This window comes from Xiphophorus maculatus, chromosome 21, assembly GCF_002775205.1.
Source record: "Xiphophorus maculatus strain JP 163 A chromosome 21, X_maculatus-5.0-male, whole genome shotgun sequence".
NCBI lineage: Eukaryota > Metazoa > Chordata > Actinopteri > Cyprinodontiformes > Poeciliidae > Xiphophorus > Xiphophorus maculatus.
The window spans coordinates 961,866-989,513 of record NC_036463.1 but is presented as its reverse complement, the minus strand read 5'-3'; the positions used below and the strand labels follow the sequence as shown (position 1 = coordinate 989,513).

Below are 27,648 nucleotides of genomic sequence, written 5' to 3'. Positions count from 1 at the left end.
TCCATCATCTTTGATGGAGGGCAAAGGAGATCTACACACAGCTCCCTCTGGTGGTCATTATGAAGCCATGCTTTTCCACTCGGCTACATACTCCCCTGCTAAAACAGTCAACGTCCTCGATGACTTAAGTTTTCTTTCATTACACTTCTGGCCTATCTGAAGCTACATTGCATGCTGACTAGGGTCATGATGGGGGTTTGAATGAAACCCTGCACTTGTTCTCAAAGTCCTACGAGGTTCAGGGGCCGGTACAGTCCATGTAGTCATCTGGATGACTGTGAAGGACTTCAGGTCCAACATAATCCTTAGTTGCTTTCCAAATCAATGGTTCAGTTTCTGGCCATAAATCATGTATTTACTCTGCACCCTGGTCCTCTGTGTCCCTTTTCTTTTGAAGTGGTTGCCTCACATTTAAGAAAGGGTGTTCCTCTAAAACAATATACTCAACAAACTTGTCAAATTTATGATTGACATTGCTTCCTACCTCCTGCCGAGCAGTCTGTCCCCCTCGCACAATCTCCAGTACCCTGTCACTGAAGAGGACAGTGATGCTGAGGAAGACGAACCCAAACCTGTGGAAAGGGAACCCACAACTGCTAAAGAGGAACAACTAGCAATGGACAGTGAGGAACCTGAAATTGACTCTGAACAAATCAATCCTGCAGAAGTCTCCAGAGTTGAAGGAAGTCTCTCTCTAGAACCCGATACTCCAGAGTCTGACAATGCAGGACTTGATACACAAGAGTCTGAAGTGCCAGACATTTCCAGCTATGCTGAAGAACCTCATTCACCAGTGGAATCAGTAGCTCTGGATACTGAGGACCAAACCCTGAGACATTCCAGCCGTACAAGAAATCCACCTGAGCGGCTGCAGTTTTTTAAACCTGGCAAACAATTATTGAAAAGCATCCAGACTTTGCTCCATGGGTTGAGTTCTGCTTTCTCCTATGCCCTCCAAGAAGACTAAGAAGAACAGTTGATTGCTCCATACCCCAACCAACCACCTATTTACTGCGAGCCTGGTACATGTATGAGGATGTACAGTACATGGGATGAAGAGGGGAGAGTGTAACCTACACAAAATAATCAACTCGTATTTTATTTTGGCGGGTCAAACTGACAGCACACTTTAAGTTCTGGGTCAGAGGTGAACGCTGATCTCCTCCATTGTTGTTGCTGCTGTTGCTGTGGCTAGCTGCTTCTGTTGGCGTTTTTCAAAATCGCTGAAGAATATTTCCGAATCAAGCCTAATTAACATAGACGAAGGATTACATTGGGTGTTTTCTGGCAACCACTCGACGGTGAGTCTTTTATTTTACGTCTTTTGGGGTTTTTTATACTAGAAATGTGGTGGCGACATTCCCACTTAAAATCTATGTATTGGCATCTTAAAATGGTCTTGTAGCTTAAAAGATCATTCTCTGTTTGTTGATTTTGGGGCCGAATAGAAGATCCCCCTATTAAATAAGCCCTTTGATTTTTCTAAATTTGTCCTTTAAGGCAGCGGTCCCCAACCTTTTTAGTTGCGCGGACCGGTCAGCCCTTCGCAATTTTGCTGCAGACCAGGGCGGGGGGGTGCGCCGCAGTACTCCGATGTTGTTTTGTTACTCATTCTGCTGCAAGTTGGCTCAATTTTGACACGCAAGACGTAACCGGTAAAATTTTCAAAATAAAAGATCCGGAAGTAGTTCATTATTTCTTGCGCGGCCAGTACCAATTGGTCTGTGGCCCGGTTTAAGGATACTTTTAGTTACTTTTCATTGATTTTGTTGACGGCCTATAGAACTCTGGAATTGGTTCATTTCTTTGGAGTTGCGCAACAAAACAAAACAAAACAAAAACAATTCATTGTTTATTGAAACAACATGTAAGTCAATTAAGTTTAATTGACTTTAGTGTCAAGTAAACTTAGATATAGCTTGAAAGTGCACTTTACTTTGATCTGTGACTTTACTTGGATTTGTAACATTAATGTGATCTTTTAACTTAAAATTAATTTTAATTATTCCTGACAAATACTTTATGGAATATAGCTATTTTTTATGAATGTTTAGTTGTTTTGGATAGCAGTTTAACCCTGTTTAAATGCAAATTTTTGTTTTTATTTATGGCCTTGTTTAGGTGAGGTTTTTTTTCCACCCCCTGTTTCAACCCAGGATGGCGAGCTACAGGATCACTGCAGCTTTACAGTAGGACTTAATTGAACCAAACTACTTCATTTTTTGAACCTATTGCCTTGGATCATAGACTAAAAACAGTCAGAATATTGATTGATGGACCATTAATCACCCACCAAACAAAAGAAGAGACTTGATTAAGAGGGGAAAAAAACTCTTGGGTGTTATCAGGGTTTATTTTATTTATTTATTTTTTGTTATTGTTGTCTTCCTGTTGTTTGTTGTTTATACTTATAGGAAAATATTATTATTATTATTATTATTATTATTATTGAATACCTCCCTAAATATATGCAAAAGTATAAGTTTGAATACAATAACTTAAACTTACTACCTGTCTGTTGGTGTTTTATTCACACACACGGGCTCTTCAGCCAAACCTTTGTGACTGCCTATTACCATATTTGGCTGTAGTCAGGTGCCCAGACTTAATTAGCGTCACAATTAGGACAACCTATGAGAGCCTCAGTGTCACAAGTATATTTATTAACAATTTTAATATCACTGAAAGTCAGGTAATATTACTAAACAAAACCTGAAGAATAAATTTGGTTAGGATATTTTACTAGAAACTAATAATTTATGACTTTGATAATCTGGTGGTCATGTCAGTTGTGTATTTTCTATACCTATGAACTTCCACAGAATTAACTTGTGTGAGCTAACACACTGACAGTTTGTTCTTATCTTCTGTGCTTGGGTATGAAAAAATATGTTAAAAACTGGTGACTCATAATTAATCACTTTTGCTGCAGGCCACAACAGCAAAACAGCTCTACTTTGTCCTAAAGATGCTTTCCATGAAGGGATTTAATACGTTAAAGACTGTAGTTTTCATTATATGTGGTATTTCCATAGAATTTAAAGAAATTGTTATAATATTAGTTGTACTGAGCAATTTCAATTGTTCTTATTTGCTTTGTTTATTATATTTACTGCTAATTTTGACAAAAAGAAAAATACAGTGTGGGTTTTAATATTTTAGGTGCAACTGCTGGTGCATAACATGGTGCATTGCTGTTGTAACTGAGCCAGTAGTGCTGGGCTTTTTTTCTCCAGCATTTCCCCTACTAATGTTTAAGGAGGGCACCCTTCACACCCCTCTTTAAGGTCGTCATATGTAGGAGGAAAAAAATAATTGATACTGGATAATGCTATGGTGACTGATAATGCACACTGGCCAAACTGTAAGTACAGTCATAGGTTGTGACCCTTTAGGGTCAAAGGGTTCCTTTGACCTGGTCTGTCAAAGGGGTCTCTCCAGGGTTTTACTCCCTACATCCACCAATCCATGTGGGAGAACATGCTTCACCATATCTATGAAGGACATCTTGGTATGGATAAATGTAAAAGGAAAGCAAGAGAAGTAGTTTACTGGTCAGGCATCAACAGGGATATTGAAGATGTGATGAGGAAATGTGAAACATGTCTCAAACATCACTATACGCAAACAACATAGCCAATGCTGATAACAGACCTACCCACTGGGCACTGGCAAAAGGTAGACACTGATTTATTTTGGATGGAAAGCACTTTCTTCTGGTGATTGACTACTACTCTATTTATCCAGAAGTTACAGTACATCAGTCCAGTCTATCATCACACACATGCACTTTTTTATTAGAAGTGTAAGAGTAAGAATTTTACAGCCACAGTTAATATTCCTGTTTATTTTAGCTTATCCAAATGAAGTCAAATCACTATTGAGCTATTTCCATCCCTATGTGGTCATTTATCTAGTATCAGCTCTCTCTCTCAAGCTTGGTAAATAGTGACCACACAATGAGCTGCGCAAGGGTGCACGCAACAAACTACAATGTTTGCGTGAGCTCATTGACGAAAACGTGCTTCTACTCTGTGTCATAAACGCTCAGACACACTCAGTCAATTGACCTTGCACAGAGGTCAATTGACTAGCTTTTTTTTTAACTTGTTGAACTTAATATCAATGTCAGCAGTTTGCTGCTGACATTTGCTGCTGCAATGTCAGCAGCAACAAAAAAAACAATAAGAACAATAATAATAATAATAATAATAATAATAATAATAATAATACAGACCTTTGGGCACTTAAATAACTTAAAAACAACATTATATGTAGGAGAAAACATAAGATACAGGAGTAACTGCAACTGCTACTTGCAGTTACTCCTGCAAGTAGCAGCAGGAGTAACTCTCCTACTCCTCCTGGTACAAGGTGTGTAATGCCCTGCCCTTGACAAACACGAAAAAATGTAGTCATCAGCAAATAAAAGTTCTTGACCTGGTTTGGATGTCAGAGAGAAAATACTCCCCCACCTCCTTGCTGTATAATACTAACCTTGGTAAGGAAGTACATACATGATGCGATAGTTAGAGAGGGCAAGAAAAAGATTCAGTAGACCAATATTGAAGGAATATATAAACAGGTTGTGGAAGATACATAGGTAGACATAAGACATATTCTAGTACTTCAATAGTTAAATATTATTTGTTTGTTTTAATTGTCTTTACTCAATTCTACAGACTGACTGCTGTTATTAAAAGAAAGTAATGGTGCACCAATTTCAGTTTCCTATCGAATCTCCAATATTTAAAAAAGTCTGACTGATTTTGGCCTGTACCAATTTGTTGCCAAAAAGTTGCAAAGTTGGCAACAGTAGGCTGAGTATTGTTAAGTGCATACCCCTCGTGGACCCTTGTGGTTGTAGAAAAAATTGAGTAGGTAAGATCACTTTCCCATGTATTGCCCAACCATCGATCACCCAAAATTAAAGAAATCGGAGGCAATAAACTATGCATCCTAAAAACAACCCCTCCTCCCAACTCCCCCAAAATCTAGTCCCTCTGGGAAACACTGACTTTGCAACCTGTCAGACCTCAGACTATTCCCCTGGCATTGTTCTAAGGATGATTATGTTCTAACTATGCTAAATTTGCTTAATTTTCTTATTTGGGTGGTGGTGAGCAATCTCCATTGAAAGGTCAGTGTCAGCAGTGGTTAGCACGATCGATAGAAAGAGGCACAGCTTGAAGGTCAAATGGTATAATGAGAAAGCTGTAATTGTAAATATTAATCTTTTGAGTACTTACCTTTGGGATGAGATTATCAATAACACATGCTCATAGATTTGTTTTTTCCATAAATGAAAAAATTAATGTACGTACAAGTGACAGTATTGTACATTGCATCATGTGTGCAACATGAAAAGAGGTTAACAGGTTAAGCACAAAAACACATCAGATTGCAAGTCCTGGGAAAGAACTATAGTAGCATACATTTTGACTCTTCCGATCTCTGCTGGCATGTTTATAAGCAATTTTATCTTGTAGCAGCTGTAGTAACTTTGCATCTTCGGCATCACAGTATTTTCTTTTCAACAAGTTAGTTATTGTTTACTGCACTTTACTGCACTTTTATCAAATTTTGATTTTATTTTAATTAAGAATTCACTGTCCCGCTGTGTTTTCCCGGTTTTAAATTAAAGTCTATAAATTAGCTATAAATTCAGTGTCATTATTTGTACATGAAAATAAATTCAGTGTCATTATTTGTACATGCTTGCAATTTTCATTTGTTAAAAAAATTCACATTCCTATTTCAAAGTGATCAAATTTTCAATATACATATTTTTTTCAGTTTAAATTTTCAGTGTTAAAAAATTCAGCATATAAAAAAATTCAACTTTTAAAAATTCAAATGCAATATTTTATTGTCCTCCAATTCAACTTGCTCAAACTCGCTGTCTCAAATTCAGCGTCTAAAAATTTGCTGTAAACATGGCAAGGTTACTTCAGGTCACAGACATTAGCAATGGATGTCAGATTCTAACACCCAGCTAATCACGTGACACAACCGTCATATTGAAAAACTACCAGCATCACCGAGGCTGGCGACCATGGAGGCGACCGCAAACCCAACGGTGAGTTTAATGCTTTCATATTTCTGTATTATATTTTATTTTGCGCATGAAGTTTGATACATTACCTTAAAGCTTGATTTAAAACACGGTTTTGGGCCGTTGTTAATCTTACACCATGTAGTGCTAGCATATTACTTCTCGCTACCTCCTAGCCCCCCCAGCCCCTCCCCGCTGCCCCTCACCCAATTTACCCCGTTTTATTTCAAAAAGAAATACCACTTGCGCCAAGTCTAGAATCTTGAAAGAGAACTGATGGGTGGCGACTTTCTGGGTTGTTTGATGTTGTCTTAGGTGAGACTGAGACAGGCAGTCTTAGTAAAGTCATAATTTTTCAGGAGATGCTACCGCTAATGTACTAAGCTAATATGGCTGCTGCCTTGTGTGCTTCAAGGAGGGGCTGTGAACACTACCGACATTAATTATAACCACAACCCCATTCTGTTCAGCTACTGTATTGTTCAGGTGACTTCATTTATGAATTAATTAAGAAATTTATTGTCAGTATAACATCATCCAAAATACTGCTTCTCTTGAGATACAATATTAATTTACATTATTTTCTTTCTTGCTTTTCTTCCCTCTGAGTCATTTGTGATGTCTTTTGCAGCTCGAAGGAGAATCCAGGCTCTCTGATACTCAAATGGAAAGAGCTTGGCATATTCATGTGACCTTCTTTGCCCCACAGAGAACAATAGGAAGTGGCTTTCTGAGAAGCTGTTACTTCATGCAGTGAGTCAGCATTCATTTCTACTGTATGTATTTTTTTCTTTAACTTGTTTTAAATGACATTTTATTTAAAATCCAATTTTGATACACAGAAGGATAAAGAATTGTGCAGGTTTACCACTGTTTTAACATTTTGAAATAGTCTGGCACCAATTTATCTTAAGTGTTTTCTATAAACATAATCAAAGGTAAGAGGTAGAATCTTTTGAAGAAGACTCTACCTCTTGTCTGTGGGGATTTCAATTTCTTTAGATTGCCTCAGACAAATGACAGCTTTTTAAGCTTAAGCTCCTATCCTGAGGAACAGTCTCATACTTTCTCTGAGGTCTTGCAAAACTCAAGTGATTCACTTTTAAATATTAATCTTTTTACATTAGTTGTTAATTGTACAGATTGTCATATCTTCAGTGTCACATGAATTACATTTTTTATACACATTGTGTTTTACTGTATACTGCTTTGATCCCTGTTATTAGTTTTGATTACCAGAGCAGCACAATGACTGTAATGAAATTAGTTGTTTAGAAATAAACTATTACCATTTTCTAAAATAGGTTCTTGGACATGTCGCAAGACAAATAAAGCAGCTTAGACGAGGCTTGAAAGAAACCCCAATATGGTCACTGGTAACTCACTATCATTCAACACCAGTGAAGTCTACGGTTACAAGTTGATAAGCGGTTGTTCTGGAGGTGTGTCGTGTTGTTTTAATTGAGCAAAATAACATGAAAACACAATTAGATGCTCTCCATTTGCTCTGTATTGAGACATTTTGTAAGACGACCGCTGGAACAGGAGAGGCTAAAGCACAATTATTCTTTTTTTTCATTGAGGAATTTTAAGAGCATAATTACTCTTACAACGTCTCAAAATCATGTTAGAATTACCACATATAAATAAAACAGAAAACTTGAAAATTGCCTTGAGGAAGATTGCAAACCAAACAAACAGGAAGCCAATCAATCCTAAAACAAATGGAAAAAATAAAAAAATAAATCAATGAGATCTTTAGGAAAGAAATTGAGAAGAGAGCAAGATTTTTGAAACAAAGTCATTATGATTTATGACCAAAAGCAACTAGGATGTTGGCAAGGCGACAGCGTAAACAACAAAAATCAATGATGATAAGCAAAATTAGAGACGCGAATAGCAGCCAGTTGTATTACAAACCAAATGATTCAGAGAATTATAGGAAAGAACAGATCTACAATATGTGAGGTAGAAAACAGGTCAGACTTTTAGACTTTATTGTCCCTAAGGGGAAATTCTTTTCGACAAACGAGACTCTGCACTCTCTTCGCCAAGTAGACAATAACATCCAACAAATAGGTAGAAAGGTCATGCACATGATCCGTTTCATGTAACGTTACAACAAGGATGCTGACAGATCCTACCACACTGGATAAATGCAGAAAAGGAGCTTACGTAGACAGCACCTCAACTGGAATAAGTCATCAGCAGATTATATTCTTGTGGTCTTACCAACAAACACTTGGAGAAAGAACACTTAAATAGTAGAATTATTTCATCAACTTCATTTCTGCCATCAACTTCCCAGTGGATACTTAATTTTTGTATCCAGTTGGTGTAGAAATGGTCTTAGCTTTACCTTATAAACTACAATGTATTAGGATTTTACGTTACACAGTTGTGTAATCAATCTGTAGACCTATATAAGCAGCAAGGAAACTAAGACTCTTTGTTAAAGGACTTTTTCCACCTTTCACTTAGAATCTTTTTTAGTCTATTTCATTTTTACTTGCATAGGTCATGTGTATGCATTTTTATTAGTGTTTAAAACCAATAAAAAGGTGTTTGACAAAAAAATCAGCATAATTTTAATAGAGAAAAGGCAAAAAATGAATGAAGACACCATTTTTTTTATTGGTGTTTAAAAAGGCAGACACATTCTCCCCCGGTGACAAACAAGAGACGAGAAGGTTAAAAAGTGAAAGCTTTAGAGGAAATGACACAAACAAAATAAAGGCATTATGAAAGCAATAAATCTGAATTCAGTGACAAAGTGTGGCATCGTGTTGTTTTCAACCATCCAGAGGCAAACAAGCAGCATCTGGTGGTTGGAAAACAGATGCTGTTTTTCAACCACTACACTACAAAGACCTCACTGCAAAGTTAATAACTCAATCACACACAAATGAAGTTAGGATATTTAATACGCCATGTCGTCTTAAAATGTTCCTGTATTTTAATATGAAAATGTTGGCTCAATTCTTATTGTCCATGACTTCCAACCAGTGCTTTTACAAGCTTTTTAAATGTCAGCCTGAGCTTTGACTGATATGCAAATTATTTGCTGGTGCAGTGGCTAAATGAGTAGACATTGAGGAAACCAGAAAAGGGCACTGTTTCCTGATTTAGGCTTAAGATGGATGAACACTTTAATCAGCTGTCTAACTGACTGTTACCCTTTAACTGTTCATTCCAAAAGGTATGAGAGGGTTCTCCACAGTGCTGCCCTGAAAGCCTGGCATGTAGTATAAGACCAGACAGAACTTAAACAAAAATTCTACTGAGACTCGATGAACAATAAAAAAGTGAAAATCAAATTTCTGAGTCAACTGTTATTAGAAATATAAAAAAAAGTGCAGTGTTGTCAGATTGTAAGACATTTACTCTTGACTCCTTAGTCAAGAGTAAATGTATGTAACATTCATGTAACATTCAGACAATAGAATGTTGGTGTGATATGTATGTATGTTAGGCTATGCCTGCTTCCAATGTATTGCAGCAGTCAAAGAGGTAGAAGGTTTAGGATTAGCAATGAGGATTTCAGCTCATTTGACCGAACAGGCTCTTGTGACTTGGCTCAAACAGACAAATCTACCGAAAAGATCCATAATAATTTATTATTGTAAAATATCTTTAAACTAGGACTACCAGGATTTTGAGAAATTCCTATCTCTACCAAGAGGGGCCAGATTGGGTATCTTCCTAGAGCTACCGAGAGGGGCCAAACTGGGTTATTAGCATCCAAATGTGGCCAAACTGAGGACTCTGAATGGTTTAATTAGCATCCCTGTAGATGAGCAGGGGGGAGGAGAGCCAAACTCACTACATCAACTTTCACGCTCAATACACAGCAGTTAAAGTCACCTTCTCCCCACTCCCCAATTCAACATTTAGGCGTATGCTCACATTTTATACATATAAAAATGACTGCAAACAGACGTGCAATTGCACTGTTTCTCTTAATTTTAAAACATTTCAGTGGATAATTATGTAAATGGAATAGAAGATAATTTATTTTTAAGATTTTTTACTCAATTTTTACCATTTGCATGTGAAAAAGGCAGAATTTTGTGTTTCATAGACTCAAGTGTGCTCACCAAAGTGTTTAATGTAAACATTTTCATCAAATCCAAGGTTCTTTATTGCATTTACATTTTTATCAACCCTGATGGAATTGAGTTACAGAGACCAATACCTTTACCCAAGCAATTCAGAAATGTTCTTCTGACATTTTTACTGTACCAGCTTACATCTTATTCAGGCCCAAAAACTGGATACAGTTATCTGTCGATGATAGGCAGAATGTATCTTAGGGAGAATTTAAAGTTCAACACAGGGCTAACACAGAAACACACCAAGATGGCTACTTAGATGTACTAAAACAAGGTATTTTGAATATTATTAATATTTATGCTTTAGCACTGCTAGAGGAAGTCCAAACACTAGGGCACGAGAGAACGCAAACTCTACAGAATAAATCCAAGGCTACGATTCAAACTGGAGATCTTTTTTTCCAAGGAGACATTGGTAATTACCACACTGCTGTGCTGCTTCTGTGTAACTTTGTATTTATTGATATTGTACATGAAAAATGTTTGAAATGTATCTTTGTTCAATGCATTTGTGATTTTTTTTTCACAAGTGAATTGGATAAAATACACAGCAATCTTCAGCATAAGATAGCTCATCTTCTCCACAAGTTGAAAAAAATTGCATTTCCTTTCCCACTTATAACACATTGGCATGTGATGTACAAGATATTGAGAGTGGATTTGCACACATCTGCCACAGGTTCCCAAAGTTTCAGGAGAATTGGGGTAAATTCACACCAGCCCTCTTTAGCCCACGTTAATACTCTTTTTCATTTGCCTAGAAAATTTGGTTGATTTAGGGAGGTGTGAATGTGTACTCAAACTCTAATGCGGACCAAAGAAGTGAACTCTGGTCCTCCTAAAAGCCTAGGTCTCGGTTCAGCTGAAGTGAACTGTAGTGCGGTTTGAATGTATACGTGAATGCCAAGTGGTCCTGAGACCGCTCCAAAAGCAGGAAACGCACTACAGCAGAGGGTACTTGTGTGAAAAACAACATTCTCCATAGTTTGATGCCTCATCCCCGACTCATGCTGAGCAGATTTTGTTGAACAGTGTTTGTTTTTTCACATTTACCCAAAGACAAAATAAACATCCAACAACAGCTAAAATCTGAGGCCACCCCACTTTTGCTTACATTTTTAAGAATCAAGTTGTGCTTAGTGTCTTGTTCAGATTTTGTTCTGTCATTTCCTTCAGTGATTCTTAGTGCAGCATTTTCACAGGCAAGAGAATAAACAAGTTGCTAATGGGGTTTCATTTGTTTAACACTAGAACTACCAAAGATTCCCAAAATGGGAATCTTCGTCCAGGTACCAGAGAGGGGTCAGTTTGGCCCTGTCCCTAGAGCTACCAAAGAGGGGCCAGTTTGGCCCTCCAAGAGAGGGTGTGAAGAGGCGCCTTTGTTATGTAAATAAGGCCATTACTATCCTGTTCCAAGGACAATCAGCGTGAAAGTTGATGTGGTGAGTTTGGCTCTCCTCCCCCCTGCTCACCAAATGCAGTATATTTCAAGTCCCATGCATAGTTTCTCTTTGCATGGTAATTCTTACAACAAATCCTGATGTTGTTTTCTAAGTTTTGTCCCTCTAGTACAGGGGTGGGCACTCCTGGTCCTCGAGGGCCGGTGTCCTGCAACTCTTAGATGTCTCCCTGGTCCAACACACCTGAATCCAACAGCTGAATCTCCTCCTAAGTGCAGTCAAGTTCTCCAGAGTCCTGTTAACGACCTCATTATTTGACTCAGGTGTGTTGAAGTAGAGATGCATCTAAAAGTTGCAGGACACCGGCCCTCGAGGACCAGGAGTGCCCACCCCTGCTCTAGTATCTTGTCTTGACTCTCAATTTTCTTTTTTAAACAACATGTTAACCAGTTTAATAGCAGATGCGCTCTAAAACTTTGTATATTTTGCATCCTTTGTTTACGGCTTTTTTTTTGTGCAAACTTTACAACAAAATTAAATGTCTTTTCTTAGTGGTTAAATTATCAGCTAATAAACTGTTCATGATCTACTGCATACGTTTTGTTAGGTCAGTTGTTAACCTAACAAGCAACAACAACTGCACCATTTAATTGATTTTAAATGTGTACTATAGGCAGAAATGTCTGTCCACTAGCCTATATTAATTATTTAGTAATAAGCTGTTGTAGTGACTGGTGGATGGTTATGGTCTTTTCTATAATTTCTTCTCTGAAATTGCAATAGAGGACTGGGGTTTCACAGTACACTATGGTGAAAAGTCAATTTAATGATGTCGATGAAAGGATGTTAGCTGCCATCTTCCAGGTGTGTTCAGTTGGAATCAGAGAGTAATTAGCAGGAAAACTAAGAGTACTTGTTCCATGCAGGTCATCTACATCCTTTCAACAATTGTCAATGTCTAAGCCTATCACACTGCATGCATCCTCACCCCCGTCTGTTGACTGCCTCTTCTGCTGTTGGTTTTGTAGGTTTAAATACTCAACAAGCTGTCGATCTTTTACACAGCCTCAATGTTATTCTTATCTCTATAAAAAACACAGAAATAACCCCCGGCATTTATGACATGGAACCATAAAGAAATCGAAAAGCAAACTCTGGTCTACCTAATAACCAGGGTTATTAGGTGTGGTTTGAATGCATAAGTATGTGCCAAGCAAAGTGAATACCATTCCAAAAGCAAAACGTGAATTGTAGGTCAAAGCATTCTGGATAAATAAACCAAAGCAAATGTGCATGTCTTGCGCTAGCGGGAGGAATTGCTGGTAGTCTTTTGCCAAAGATAAAAATGAAGTCATACAACTGCTAAAATCTGACGTGACTCTGTTTTTGTTTACATGTCATGATAATCATTACATTCAAAATTGTAACATCTGTTACATTTTAAGTTGATAAGATATGCTTTCACACTGCATTGTGTTAATCTTTAGCCAGATACTGTTTCTCTTACAAGTATCACTTGTATTTACGGTTTTTGCAATGCACTCTCCTCACCACTGTCTACTTACAGAGGGGATGGACTAACCTTAGACTTAGACTTAGACTGACTTTATTATCATTTTGCATGCACAGGGTGTATACAGAACGAAATTTTGTTGCATACGGCTCAGGACAATGGTGCTTCTGTAGAACGTCTTGAGGATGGGCAGGGGTAGGTGTGCTCTTCTCATCCTCCGCAGGAAATACAAGCGTTTCTGTGCCCTCTTGACCAGAGACGTGGTGTTCATAGTCCAGGTGAGGTCGTTTGTGATGTGCACCCCCAGGAATTTGGTGCTGCTGACCACCTCCACAGCCGAGCTGTTGATGAGCAGTGAAGCGTGGTTGGGCCGGTTCTTCCTGAAGTCGACGATCATCTCCTTCATCTTGTCAACGTTCAGGATCAGGCTGTTGTCTCTGCACCAGTCCACCAGCTGCTCCACCTCCTCTCTGTAGTCCAGGTCGTTGTCGTCTCTGATGAGGCCCACCACCATTGTGTCATCCGCGAACTTCACGATGTGATTGGTGGCGAACCTGGGGGCGCAGTCGTGTGTCATCAGACTGAACAGCAGAGGGCTCAGGACGCAGCCCTGAGGGGACCCTGTGCTGAGGATGATGACATGGGAGGTGTGTTGTCCGATCCGGACTGACTGAGGTCTGTCGGTGAGGAAGTCTAGCAGCCAGTTGCGCAGGGGGGTGCTGAAGCCCAGGTGTCCCAGTTTTTCTGCCAGATGCTGTGGGATGATTATGTTGAACGCTGAGCTGAAGTCCAGGAACAACATCCGCACATGAGTGTTCTTCTCCTCCAGGTGAGCCAGGCTCAGGTGTAGGGCGGAGGTAGGCCGAAACCGCTCCTCAGTGGAGCGGTTTCAGCGGTAGGCAAACTGGAACGGGTTGAATGTGGAGGGGAGTCTGGAGACGATGTGTTCTTTTACCAGCCTTTCAAAGCACTTCATCATGATGGGAGTCAGTGCCACAGGCCGGTAATTGTTGAAAGAGGTGACTTGAGGTTCCTTTGGCACCGGAATGATGGAGGCAGTTTTGAGACAGGCTGACACTGTGGCTTGGTCCAGTGAGGTGTTAAAAATGCCTGTTAGGACACCAGCCAGCTGACCTGTGCATTCCCTGAACACCCGCCCAGGTATGTTGTCGGGGCCTGGGGCCTTCCGTGGGTTGACTCTTTTCAGAGTCTTCAACACATCGGCTGTGTCCAGGCAGAGTGCCTCCTCTTCCTGGTGGGGAACAGTTTTCTTTGCCGGAGTACTGTTCAGTGCCTCGAACCTCCCAAAGACGTTATTGAGTTCATTGAGAAAGTCAGCATCAACTTCGCCCACTGGGGGGGAGGATGGATTGTAGTCTGTGATCGCCCGTATGCCTTGCCACATACTCCTGGTGTTGCTGGTGTTGTGGAAGAACTCCTGTATTTTCTGACTGTGGGTTCGCTTTGCTAACCTGATAGCATGGTTCAAGTTGGCTCTCGCTGTCCTCAGTGCCTCCTTGTTGCCAGACGTGAAGGCTGAGTTCCGTGCTTTTAGCATTTCCCGTACCTCCTTAGTCATCCAGGGTTTTTGGTTGGCCCGAGTGATAATGTTCTTAGTGATGCTGACGTCCTCTGTTCACTTGTTGATGTAGGCTGACACAGTCATGGCGTACTCATCGATGTTGATCTGGTCGTTGTAAGTGGCTGCTGCCTTGAACATCTCCCAGTCAGAGCACTCAAAACAGTCCTGAAGTGCCTCCATGGCCCCCTCAGTCCACACCCTCAACTGCTTCACTGTAGGTTTTGTTCTGATCAGCAGGGGCTTGTATGCAGGAATTAGCATGACAGATAGGTGGTCTGAAGACCCAAGGTGGGGACGGGGGGCTGCTCTGAATGCTTCTTTGATGTTGGTGTAGGCCAAGTCTAGAGTATTCACTCCCCTGGTTGGAAAATTCACAAACTGGTTGAAGTGAGGGAGAACAGTCTTGTTGGCCGGGTTAAAATCCCCAGCAATGATGAAAACGCCCTCTGTGTGTGAGGATTGCAACTCACTGATGGTCCGGTAGAGAACACTCATAGCCTCTTTAGTGTTAGCACTGGGGGGCACATACACAGCAGTGATGCTAACAACAGTAAACTCCCTGGGCAGGTAGAATGGTCTGCAGTTAACAGTCAGAAGCTCGATGTCCGGGGAGCAGTAACTGGTGACAGTCATGGTATTTTTACACCAGTAAAAATGCCATGATGTTGATGGCATCATGGCATTGATGTAAATACACAGCCCCCCTCCTCGGGTTTTACCGCTGAGAGCGCTGCTCCTGTCTGCGCGGAATGTAGCGAGCCCCTCCAGGCTAACAACGTTGTCCGGTATGGACAAGTTGAGCCATGTCTCCGTCAGAATGAGAGCGCAGCAGTTCCTCAACTCTCTCTTTGAAGACAGTTCCAGTTGCAGATGGTCTATTTTGTTGTCCAGAGAGTGGATGTTGGAGAGGAAGATGGACGGAAGCGGCGATCTGTGGGGGTTAGCCTTTAGCTTAGCTGTTAGTCCACTTCGACAGCCGTGCTTCCGCTGCTGGTCGCACCGCTTTCGCTTGCTCCTCCTCTGACTAGTGCTGCTAGGCGAGTCCGCTGCGCTGTGGGCCGCTGGGTCTTGCCTCCGTAGCACTCCGAGGTCACGTAAACACTCCAGAGTAGTCGTATTTATGAGTCCAAAATCACTTGATGATCGTAATTCCAGCAGACGCTGGCGATCATATTCTAACTTACTGAGTGTATGCAAAGTTTGTAGCGTTTTAGGCGGCGTATTTTGCTCAAATACTCGCAAGTTGTCGAGAGCCCATGCAGCTGCAGCCATACAGGGCGCTGCCATTTTAAGTGACTTAACCTGACTGTTGCGTCTGTCCCCCTCTCTGTTTTCCCATAATGGCATGACTCTTAATCCTCACATATGATTGGCCACAAGGCTCCCATATTAATAGAAACAAATTTGCGCCATGAGCAGAGCATTCAAAGGGAAAAGAAATGGGGAGACGTCTGTCTGTCTCTTTCTTTCTCTCTCTCTCTCCTGCACTTCTTATAATGAAGAATGGCTCTCAGTGAGGAGTCGAGTCTGTAGTTCACTTCAAAGAGCCGGCTCAAAAAACCAAAAGGTTCAAGAACAACCACTCACTAAAAGGGTGAGACTTTACTATAGAGAAGAGGCTTAACACTCTATAATCATACATGATTATAGAGTTCTGAAGCCTACTTCAGTGTTTTCCAATCCTGGTCCTCAGGGCACACTGCCCTGCATATTTTAGATGTTTCTTGATTTCTGCCTGATTCAGCCGACTGCAGTTCAGCAAACACCTGTGTCAGGTCTAAATACCTATTAAACAAACACAGGAAAGACAAGAGAGTTAGATTCTTTGTTTCTCGCGAGGAGAGCAGACAGAGATGTGCTTTCAGTTACAAATCTCCAACCTGCTCTGAAACACATCTGTCTGTTCCTCTCTTTTATTGCTCTTAGGAACCCTCTCACACTGAGCACTGCAACTCTAAAGGGGTGGGGTCAAAGCATTTTAGTTGCAGTGCTAAAAGACAATCACTAAACTAAACACATGTTATCTACAATCTAAATCCTTCTTGCTCCAGGCACGGCGTTGAATAGGACACGTTGTATAGCTTCAAAGCAACGGCTTTGTAGCACAGAGCAGAGTTTATTGCAGGACTGTAAAACTCTGCTGGGAGAAACTAACACCTCTGTCTTGTAGGAAGTCCTGCAGGGCAACAGCTGCTGAGAGTAGCTGTCACCTCTATTTCCCAGGGAAGTCTCAGGAAGGAATCAAAGTTATTTAACACACAGAAACATTATCTAAATGTAACTACAAGGCTACATGATACAACAAATATTTGATGATACTAATAATACAATTTACCCAACAACCTGTCAATTGAAATCACCTGGGCTGACTCTTCCGGGGGAATCCCGAGGCGTTCCCAGGCCAGCCGAGAGACATAGTCTCTCCAGCGTGTCCTGGGTCTTCCCCGGGGCCTCCTCCCGGTGGGACGTGCCCGGAACACCTCACCAGGGAGGCGTCCAGGAGGCATCCTGACCAGATGCCCAAGCCACCTCAACTGGCTCCTCTCGATGTGAAGGAGCAGCGGCTCTACTCTGAGTCCCTCCCGGATGACTGAGCTTCTAACCCTATCTCTAAGGGAGAGCCCAGCCACCCTACGGAGAAAACCCATTTCGGTCGCTTGTATCCGCGATCTCGTTCTTTCGGTCATGACCCAAAGCTCATGACCATAGATGAGGGTGGGAACGTAGATCGACCGGTAAATCAAGAGCTTCGTTTTTTGGCTCAGCTCTCTCTTCACCACAACGGACCGGTACAGCGCCCGGTTGACAGCAGACGCTGCGCCAATCCGCCTGTCGATCTCCCGCTCCCTTCTTCCCCCATTCGTGAAAAAGATCCCGAGATACTTAAACTCCTCCACTTGGGGCAGGACACCCCCCCTGACCCGGAGAAGGCACTCTACCCTTTTCCGGCTCAAGACCATGGCCTCGGATTTGGAGGCACTGATCCCCATCCCGGCCGCTTCACACTCGGCTGCGAACCGCTCCAGCGAGAGCTGCAGATTACGATCTGATGAAGCCAAAAGGACCACATCGTCTGCGAAAAGCAGAGATGAGATCCTAAGGCCACCAAATCGGATCCCCTCAACACCTTGGCTGCGCCTAGAAATTCTGTCCATGAAAGTGATGAACAGAATCGGTGACAAAGGGCAGCCCTGGCGGAGTCCAACTCTCACCGGAAACGAGCCCGACTTACTGCCGGCAATGCGGACCAGACTCTGACACTGGTCATACAGGGACCTGACAGCCCGTATCAAAGGGCCCGGTACCCCATACTCCCGGAGAACCCCCCACAGGGCTCCCCGAGGGACACGGTCGAACGCCTTCTCCAAGTCCACAAAACACATGTAGACTGGTTGGGCGAACTCCCATGCACCCTCCAGGACCCTGCCGAGGGTGTAGAGCTGGTCCAGTGTTCCACGACCAGGACGAAAACCACACTGCTCTTCCTGAATCCGAGGTTCGACTATCCGACGGACCCTCCTCTCCAGGACCCCTGAATAGACCTTGCCAGGGAGGCTTAAGAGTGTGACCCCTCTATAATTGGAGCACACCCTCCGGTCCCCCTTTTTGAACAGGGGGACCACCACCCCAGTCTGCCAATCCAGGGGAACTGCCCCCGATGTCCATGCGATATTGCAGAGTCGCGTCAACCAACACAACCCTACAACATCTAGAGCCTTAAGGAACTCTGGGCGGATCTCATCCTCCCCCGGGGCCTTGCCACCGAGGAGCTTTTTAACCACCTCGGCGACCTCGCCCCCAGAGATTGGAGAGCCCAACCCAGAGTCCCCAGGCTCCGCTTCCTCAGTGGAAGGCATGTTGGTGGGATTGAGGAGGTCTTCAAAGTACTCTGCCCACCGGCCCACAACGTCCCGAGTAGAGGTCAGCAGCACACCATCCCCACTATAAACAGTGTTGGTGCTGCACCGCTTCCCCCCCCTGAGACGCCGGATGGTGGACCAGAATCGCCTCGAAGCCGTACGGAAGTCTTTCTCCATGGCCTCTCCAAACTCCTCCCACGCCCGAGTTTTTGCCTCAGCAACCGCCCGAGCCGCATGCCGCTTTGCCCGCCGGTACCCATCAGCTGCTTCCGGAGTCCCACAGGCCAAAAAGGCCCGATAGGACTTCTTCTTCAGCCTGACGGCATCCCTCACCGAAGGTGTCCACCAGCGGGTTCGAGGGTTGCCGCCGCGACAGGCACCGACAACCTTGCGGCCACAGCTCCGATCGGCCGCCTCGACAATGGAGGCACGGAACACGGTCCACTCAGACTCCATGTCCCCCACCTCCCCCGGGACGTGTTCGAAGTTTTGCCGGAGATGGGAGTTAAAGCTCCGTCTCACAGGGGATTCCGCCAGACGTTCCCAGCAGACCCTCACAACACGTTTGGGCCTGCCAGGTCTGACCGGCTTCCTCCCCCACCACCGGAGCCAACTCACCACCAGGTAGTGGTCAGTGGACAGCTCCGCACCTCTCTTCACCCGAGTGTCCAAGACATACGGCCGCAGATCCGATGAAACGATGACAAAGTCGATCATCGAACTGCGGCCTAGGGTGTCCTGGTGCCAAGTGCACATATGGACACCCTTATGCTTGAACATGGTGTTCGTTATGGACAATCCATGGCGAGCACAGAAGTCCAGCAACAGAACACCGCTCGAGTTCAGGTCGGGCGGGCCGTTCCTCCCAACCACGCCCCTCCAGGTCTCACTGTCATTGCCCACGTGAGCGTTGAAGTCCCCCAGCAGAACAAGGGAGTCCCCAGGAGGAGCACTCTCCAGTACCCCCTCTAAGGACTCCAAAAAGGGTGGGTAATCTGAACTGTCGTTCGGCCCGTAACCACAAACGACAGTCAGAACCCGTCCCCCCACCCGTAGGCGGAGGGATGCTACCCTCTCGTTCACCGGGGTAAACCCCAACGTACAGGCGCCGAGATGGGGAGCAACAAGTATGCCCACTCCTGCCCGACGCCTCTCACCTTGGGCAACTCCAGAGTGGAAGTATGTCCAGCCCCTCTCAAGGAGACTGGTTCCAGAACCAGAGCCGTGCGTCGAGGTGAGACCGACTATTTCTAGCCGGAACCTCTCGACCTCACGCACTAGCTCCGGCTCCTTCCCCACCAGAGAGGTGACATTCCACGTCCCAAGAGCCAGTTTCTGCAACCGAGGATCGGACCGCCAGGGTCCCCTCCCTCTGCTGCCACCCATCCCACACTGCACCCGACCCCTTTGGCCCCTCCCATGGGTGGTGGGCCCATGGGAGGGGGGGCCCATGTTTCCTCTTCGGGCTGAGCCCGGCCGGGCTCCATGGGTAAAAGCCCGGCCACCAGACGCTCGCCATCGTGCCCCCCCTCCAGGCCTGGCTCCAGAGTGGGGCCCCGGTGACCCGCGTCCGGGCGAGGGAACACCAAGTCCAAGGTTTTCCTTCATCATTGGGGTCTTCAGGCTGCTCTTTGTCTGGTCCCTCACCTAGGACCTGTCTGCCTTGGGTGACCCTACCAGGGGCATGAAGCCCCAGACAGCATAGCTCCTAGGATCATTGGAGCACTCAAACCCCTCCACCACGATAAGGTGGCAGCCCATGGAGGAGTATTTGGGTTTTACACTTAGTTTTAGCTTTTACATGGGTTTTTTGACTCAGCATAGACTAAGTCACTGTAGGTCAACATGCTAGCAGTAGCCTAGATGCTAACATTAATTATTTTGCTAGCTTTAGCTTTTTATCTAATTTTAGCTTTTACATGGGTTTTTTCACATTGCATGGAATATTTTACTGTGATTCAACATGCTAGTGATAGCCGCGATTCTGTCATTACTATTTTAACATCTCGGCTTCAAACACTTTTTGCCATTTTTATCAAAAGCATTCAGCAGTCGGGCTTGCGTTTTCATAGGAAATGCACACTTTCTAGTTTTATAAAAAATTCTGAAACCCAAACTTGCATGAATTTTTGAAAAATGAATCCTAGTTTTAGTGATTAGACAAAAGCAGCATTGTGATCACAATGGTGACTGCTGTAAGTTCTGTTCACCCAATAGTATTTTATCATGTTTGTTGTGTTGCAGAACATTCAACACAGATGGCTCCATATTATCCTCTTGGTGTTTTGCTTTTATGCCCCATACAGCCATCTCTCTCTTTATGCTACCAGTGCTGAGAATCTCTTTTAGTAGACAATGTTCCACTTTTTCTTTTGCAGTGCCTTGGTATAAAACTGCCAAATTCCCTCTGTTTTCACTTAAAATGTTCTCTGCTGGAAATGAGAAGCATAAATCATGGTGAATGTCTGGCACCAACGTGCCCGCTGTGTCACATCAGCTTGAATTTTTTACAACATGGAAGGGAAGTAGCGGGTCCATTGACAGTTTCTAGCCTGGGAGCCACTGTTAGTCAACCACTCATATCCATTTTTAATGAGCTCTCAACCATGATATAGTGTAATTTCACCTCCAGGTCCCACTGATGCTATTTACTTTTAACAAGAAACAGCACAGGACTGGCCAAATTCTTCCCGATAGGAGCGTTTGTAAATTCCATCTGTTTATGACTACAAGGTAATATGCTTCTTTTAGCGTGTGTGTGTGTATTTAGTTATGACAGCACTGATATTCTTGCATTTAAAGAGAAGTTTCTTTTTAAAGGATACCGCATAGTTAGGCATAAAGTGAAAAGGCTGTGTTAAAGCTACAGTGACACCAGAAAGTACATACAATACACCTATTTGCTCTTACAGGTTTTTGTTACTTTTAGGCCATTTCTAAAACTAGTTTTCCTCTTTTTAACTGTCACAGAATAGCTCATTGCAAAAAATAAATAATGTTTTCTGACTTTTTTCTAAATTTACAATCAAAAATAACTTAATAGGTAAAACTACTCACAACCTTTTCTATAACACTATAGACGTCAATCAAATGCATCAGATTTCCGTTAATTTTGAAGGGATCCAAAATTAATTTAACATATTAGTCTAAATTTGCTGTAGCTTTTCTATTAACTAAAAATTGCTGTTTGTGATATGCCAAAACTCATAATCACTTCAAAAAATTTATATATTTTGTTACATTTTTCACCCATGGAAGTCGCCATTTTTTCACCTGCTGTGTTGATAACACAGATGGGTTCATTCTGTACTGCAATCTACAGAATAAACACAGGAAGGTTAACTTTATCTGAGTTGTTTTTTTAATTATATTGCATTTGAGTGATGTAATTGTAAATAATTCCACTATGTAGACTGTAATTTAAAACCCACATGAAAAAAAAGAACGCAGTGAGAGTGATCTGAACACCTGAAGGACCTACATTTGTGTTGTTAACATTTCTCTCCAGAAGACTTTGAGTCATTTGTACAAGAAAATATGACAAAGACTCTTAACAGGTGACTGTTACCTTTACGAGCTAAAAACAAATGCTGTGCCGACAGTTGTCCACAAAGCGCCTAAACTTCAAGAACCAAACAATGAAGTCAAAGCCTTTAGGAGTAGCAGGGGAAGAAGGTCAAAAAGTTGATTAAAATGTTATTGCTGAGGAAAGCTGTTTTTCCTAGTTTATTGAGTAGACTTTTCTTGAGATACTTCTGTGACAAAAAGCAGGTGAAAAACCAAGTGACCATCAGAGTGGAAAATCCTGAGTATAAAATATAAAAGCAATGTCCCTAATAAAACTAAGACACACCATACTGAGTAACAGAATATTAATGGAACACACCATCAGTCTCATAAACCATAAGACACATTCTCACCTTAAACACAACACAACCCACAGATCTTGATCTAACAAATCTCATCTCCGAAGAGTACATGACCATATCTTACCTCCCTCCTCACTTACAAGGGAAAGCAGGGTTTGTTGTGCCTGTTGTCTGTTGTATTCCCTAGGGATAACTAGTTTGGCACAACACCTGTACGTCAATTCAAGCCCTTATAGCTTGCAGGATCGCACACTATGCCCTCATGCAGATGCGCTGAAGTTCGCTGTCAGCTCGCTTCACTCTGACCAGCTGCAGCCCTGACACACTAAGTAAACCCCATTTATCCCGCTTTAGTAACCTTCTACTGTCAACTCCAGTAGCACCTGCAGGTGTACGGCTGTACACACCATGTGTACCTTGAGATTTTCCTGATTAAAAAAAATTGTAGTTGTTGGATATTTTTATTAATTTCCACCTTTACAATTAACCAAATTGTGGAGTAAAAAAAGGTCTTGTGTCAAAACATCCTGTATGTAGCCCACATCTGTGCGCATCTGTGGGGGTTTAGGAACATGTACTTCCTAAACCTAAATGTTATTGGTCAATTTGACAATGCAGTCACAGAAATTAATAAGCCTATTTCTATCCCTCCTGCAGTTCCAGCAAGTTGTTTTTTTATATAGTTTCTGAAACTGAAGAGTGGGACACGCCCATCGCTTCTCCGATGATCGACTGTGACATCTGCCAAGCTCTTCCTGAGCTAAGACCAGGGGAGAGTTAAACAGTTAAACTTGTCAAAATGTTTGCCAGAAAGAGTGGAAATTAAGCAAACAATGTTGTTTCACCTTCTCCTCTGGATGGAAGTCTCAGACTTAGCTTTCCTGTCTTTATTTAGTTGAATTTTAATAAAAGTAGGCATATTCAGGCACATACGTGTGTGTATGTGCATGTGTTGCATTGCACACATTGGTCCTTGTATAAACCAGATCCGCTGTTTTTGTGGTGCTGGTTTTGTGCACCATGCACATGATGCGTGTTGAGGATGTGGTTGTGCTTGTGTGGGTCAAGTACAGAGGTAGTTTTGTGTGTACACTCTGGTCACAGTGATGCTCTGTGCATTACTAGTAGTTGGTAGACTAACTACTAAGGGCTAGTAGGTAATTTACTGTAAAGATGCAAATGGAGTGTTCCATCATTTAATAACTATATTATTGATACATATCTTTTTTTAATTCTCACGATAATACGGGACAAAGTGCATCCTGTTTCAGCTCAATAAATTTTTTCCGAAATTCAGACAATACCATTTTTTGTGGGACGGTTGGCAACGGTATAGACCAAAATATCATAATTAGCTTTTATCTGCAAGCTAAGATGGGCATGTTGCCTACGTGGATGTTGCTACTTGTACTTACTCCGACAGTCACCAGAACCTTGTTATTCACACAAAGAGTTGTACGTCCTTTACAAATCCATTCAAACATAATGTTTATGGATTTCAGGCTAAGAAGCAAAGTAGAAACCCCATCTCAAGCCAAAGATGGTGAAGGAGGAGCTCTGCTCCCCTTAAGTGGGACGTTGGCATCATAAGGCGCTTTTCGACTATCCCGTCTCTCGGTCCGCCTCAGCTAGATTTGTTTTCCATTAGTAAATCTAGCGCGGCTCAGTCCGGCTGTTCTCAGATGTTACTACCTACTTCAGGAGTAGTACTAGCAACACTGAGTAGGGTATAGCACCGAAATCATTTGATTAACAGCTGACCGCATTTACTGATTGGCTTGTGATCTATGTCACTGAAAAGGGCAAACAACATTTAAGATTTAGCTGTGGACCGCGGACCTGCCGTCTGTCAGAGAGCTACTCAGTATGGAGGAGTTTATTTATGAGTTTAATCAGGAGCTGCACCACCAACACATGCCGTAACTTTTGCAGCAGAATGACCGTGAATTAGTAGCACTGCTAGCAGCTTATCTCTCTAAAATGTAGACAGTGATATAAAAGAGAAAAACCGACCAGATGTGATCAACTTTCTGATGGAGCTGCAGTCGACAGTGTGAAACACCAGAACTACATAATACACTGCCTGGCCAAAGAAAAAGTCGCCACCAAAAAATGGTCACACTCTCTAATATTTTGTTGGCCCGCCTTTAGCTTTGATTACAGCCCGCATTCACTGTGGCATTGTTTCAATAAGCTTCTGCAGTGTCACAAGATTTATTTCCATCCAGTGTTGCATTAATCTTTCACTAAGATCTTGTATTGATGATGGGAGAGTCTGACCACTGCGCAAAGCCTTCTCCAGCACATCCCAAAGATTCTCAATGGGGTTAAGGTCTGGACTCTGTGGTGGCCAATCCATGTGTGAAAAAGATGTCTCATGCTCCCTGAACCACTCTTTCACAATGTGAGCCCGATGAATCCTGGCATTATCATCTTGGAATATGCCCGTTCCATTTGGGAAGACAAAATCCATTGATGGAATAACCTGGTCATTCAGTATATTCAGGTAGTCAGCTGACCTCATTCTTTGGGCACACAATGTTGCTGAACCTAGACCTGACCAACTGCAGCAACCCCAGATCATAGTACTGCCCCCACAGGCTTGTACAGTAGGCACTAGGCATGATGGGTGCATCACTTCACCTGCCTCTCTTCTTACCCTGATGCGCCCATCACTCTGGAACAGGGTAAATCTGGACTCATCAGACCACATGACCCTCTTCCATTCCTCCAGAGTCCAATCTTTATGCTCCCTAGCAAACTGAAGCCTTTTTTTCTGGTTAGCCTTACTGATTAGAGGTTTTCTTACGGCTACACAGCTGTTCAATCCCAACCCCTTGAGTTCCCTTCGCATTGTGCGTGTGGAAATGCTTTTGCTTTCACAATTAAACATACTCCTGAGTTCTGCTGTTGTTTTTCTTCGATTTGATTTGACCAAACGTTTAAGTAATCGCCTATCACAATCATTGAGGATTTTTTTCCAACCACATTTCTTCCTGGAAGACGATGGTTCCCCACCATCCTTCCAGTTTTTAATGATGCGTTGGACAGTTCTTAACCCAATTCTAGTAGTTTCTGCAATCTCCTTAGATGTTTTCTCTGCTTGATGCATGCCAATGATTTGACCCTTCTTATTAAACAGACTAACGTCTTTTCCACGACCACAGGATGTGTCTTTTGCTATGGTTGTTTAAGATATGAGGAGTTACTCATTGCATCAGCTGGGGTTAAATAACTTGTTGCCAGCTGAAAGATAATCACCTATGCAGTACTTATCCAATAGGAGGCTTGTACCTATTTGCTTAGTTAAATCCAGGTGGCGACTTTTTTTTGGGCCAGGCAGTGTATTACCTTGTGATGTGAATTTTATTTTTCATTTGGATTCAAAATACTAACATTTATGCGTGGCTATTGGTCTACATCTTTTAACTGCTTACAAAAATCCAAAAGGTTGCACATTTTAAAAAACAAAGTGCCAGAATGTACTTTTATTGATACAATGAGCTGATCAGGGCCTTTTTCATTATGGCACTTTGTTGCCATAATGAAGCAAGAAATTTCTATAAGGCAAAATGAAATATCTGGGTTTATTTTAGTCCATTAGAACGAAAACCTTGAGGTTCTTCGTTGCTGAGTGTCTGCAAACATCAGCAGAGAGTTGACCACAGCTGCTGCTGCTTACGTCCCTCCCACAATAGCAAGGAACAGAACAGATATTGTAAAAGCTCACTATATGGTGTTACACATGGAGTGGCCAAGCCTCACCTTAACCGATGTTTGCTTGTGTTCATTTCCTTTTTTCATCCAGTGGTCTGTTTTTTACCGCTGTGTTGATGCTGGAGAAAAAATGTGAAAATAAGTTCTTCAATGAGTTGTTGGCTCTTCTCTGGGCACAGGCTCACCATCTCCATCCAGAGAGAATGCTGCAGTATTAAATATGTGAACTCTCCCAGATTTCAAGAGTTTAAAGAATTAGACTAGAGAAAAGGAACTCACTTGAACTTTGTGAAGATTACAAACACTTAAAGTGACTTGCAAACGTATGAATTTTTCCGTTTTATGTGAATTTTATGTGAAAGATCAACACAGAGTGGTATACAATTGTAAACTATAAAGACAATTATACATAATCCGAGACATGTTTTTGCAAATAAAAAAACTGAAAAGTGTATTGTGAAAAGTATGGTGTGGTTTTTTACATAAATTCCAATGAAATATATTCAGTTTGTGGTTGCAATGTGACAAAATATGAAAAGGTTTAAGGCGTATAAATACTTTTGAGAACATCTGTAAGCTTTGTCACTGAAAGTAATTTGCAACTCCTGGTTTGTTCACTTGTCTTCAGTTCATTTAAGAATAGTAAAGCCCTACAAGTTATTTAAGTTTCTTTGCTACTTTTAATAATAATAGCCTTGAGGTCATGTATGGATATAATCCATTTGGAAAAGTGACTTTTGGCATACACAGTGTTATCTGTTAGCAATTCATACCCAACTCCTCCCCCTTTAATGATTATAAAAATATAATGTGATAATCAGCATCTGTTTGCCAGCTTTGTAACCCCCCTCAACAGCTCTGCACAGCTCATACTGCAAACATCACTTCCTACTAATTAGGTTTGTTTCTAAGGGATATGAAGTTTAGGAGGTACGTAGGCGTAAGTAACCTTCACAAAGCCCAGATGATAGAACAAGACATGAGCCTCTATTGTATGAAACACAATGAGGAATTAGATGAGCTGTATACAGAGAGGGGAGCTCACATCTATTTAAGCACACATACACCACCACTCATGCCCAAATGCATGTATTAAGATCCACTTAAGAAACTCCTGTGTATTACATCTAAATAATTCACCATGGTGAACATGGGGAAAAAAATTATACTTTTTGTTCTTTTCCCCCTTGTAGTGGTTTGGTAAATGATTTAGTTGTATCTAAAACATTTACCAAATAATTTAGAAATGTGCAGTTGTCACATTTACTGAATACATAATTTCTTGAAGATTTTTTAAAATGGGAAGGCATCCTCTCTAGCTGGGTTGGAAATGACCTTCTCTTGCACCCTTCCTTCCAGGGAGGGGTGCAAGTTTTGTATGACTTTGTAGTTTTGCTGTGGCTGCTGGGCATAGCAGTTGTTCTCACTTTTGGCTAACAGAGAGAAGGTCCTGGGTTTGAATCCCAGCCATTGTGGATTTTGGGTGCTGTTCTTGTCCTTTACTCTGACTTTCTACCAATGTTAGGTGAAATGGCCACTC

The 27,648-nt window shown here is 42.2% G+C and overlaps 1 long non-coding RNA gene across 1 annotated transcript in view; it reads left to right on the top strand.

Moving 5' to 3' along the window:
• The first annotated feature begins 5,836 nt into the window (after window positions 1–5,836).
• LOC111606155 overlaps window positions 5,837–27,648 on the top strand; it is a 49,019-nt gene continuing 27,207 nt past the window's right edge. Inside the window, exon 1 of the long non-coding RNA XR_002751928.1 lies at window positions 5,837–6,808. This is a non-coding gene — a long non-coding RNA (uncharacterized LOC111606155). The remainder of the gene's footprint in view (window positions 6,809–27,648) is intronic.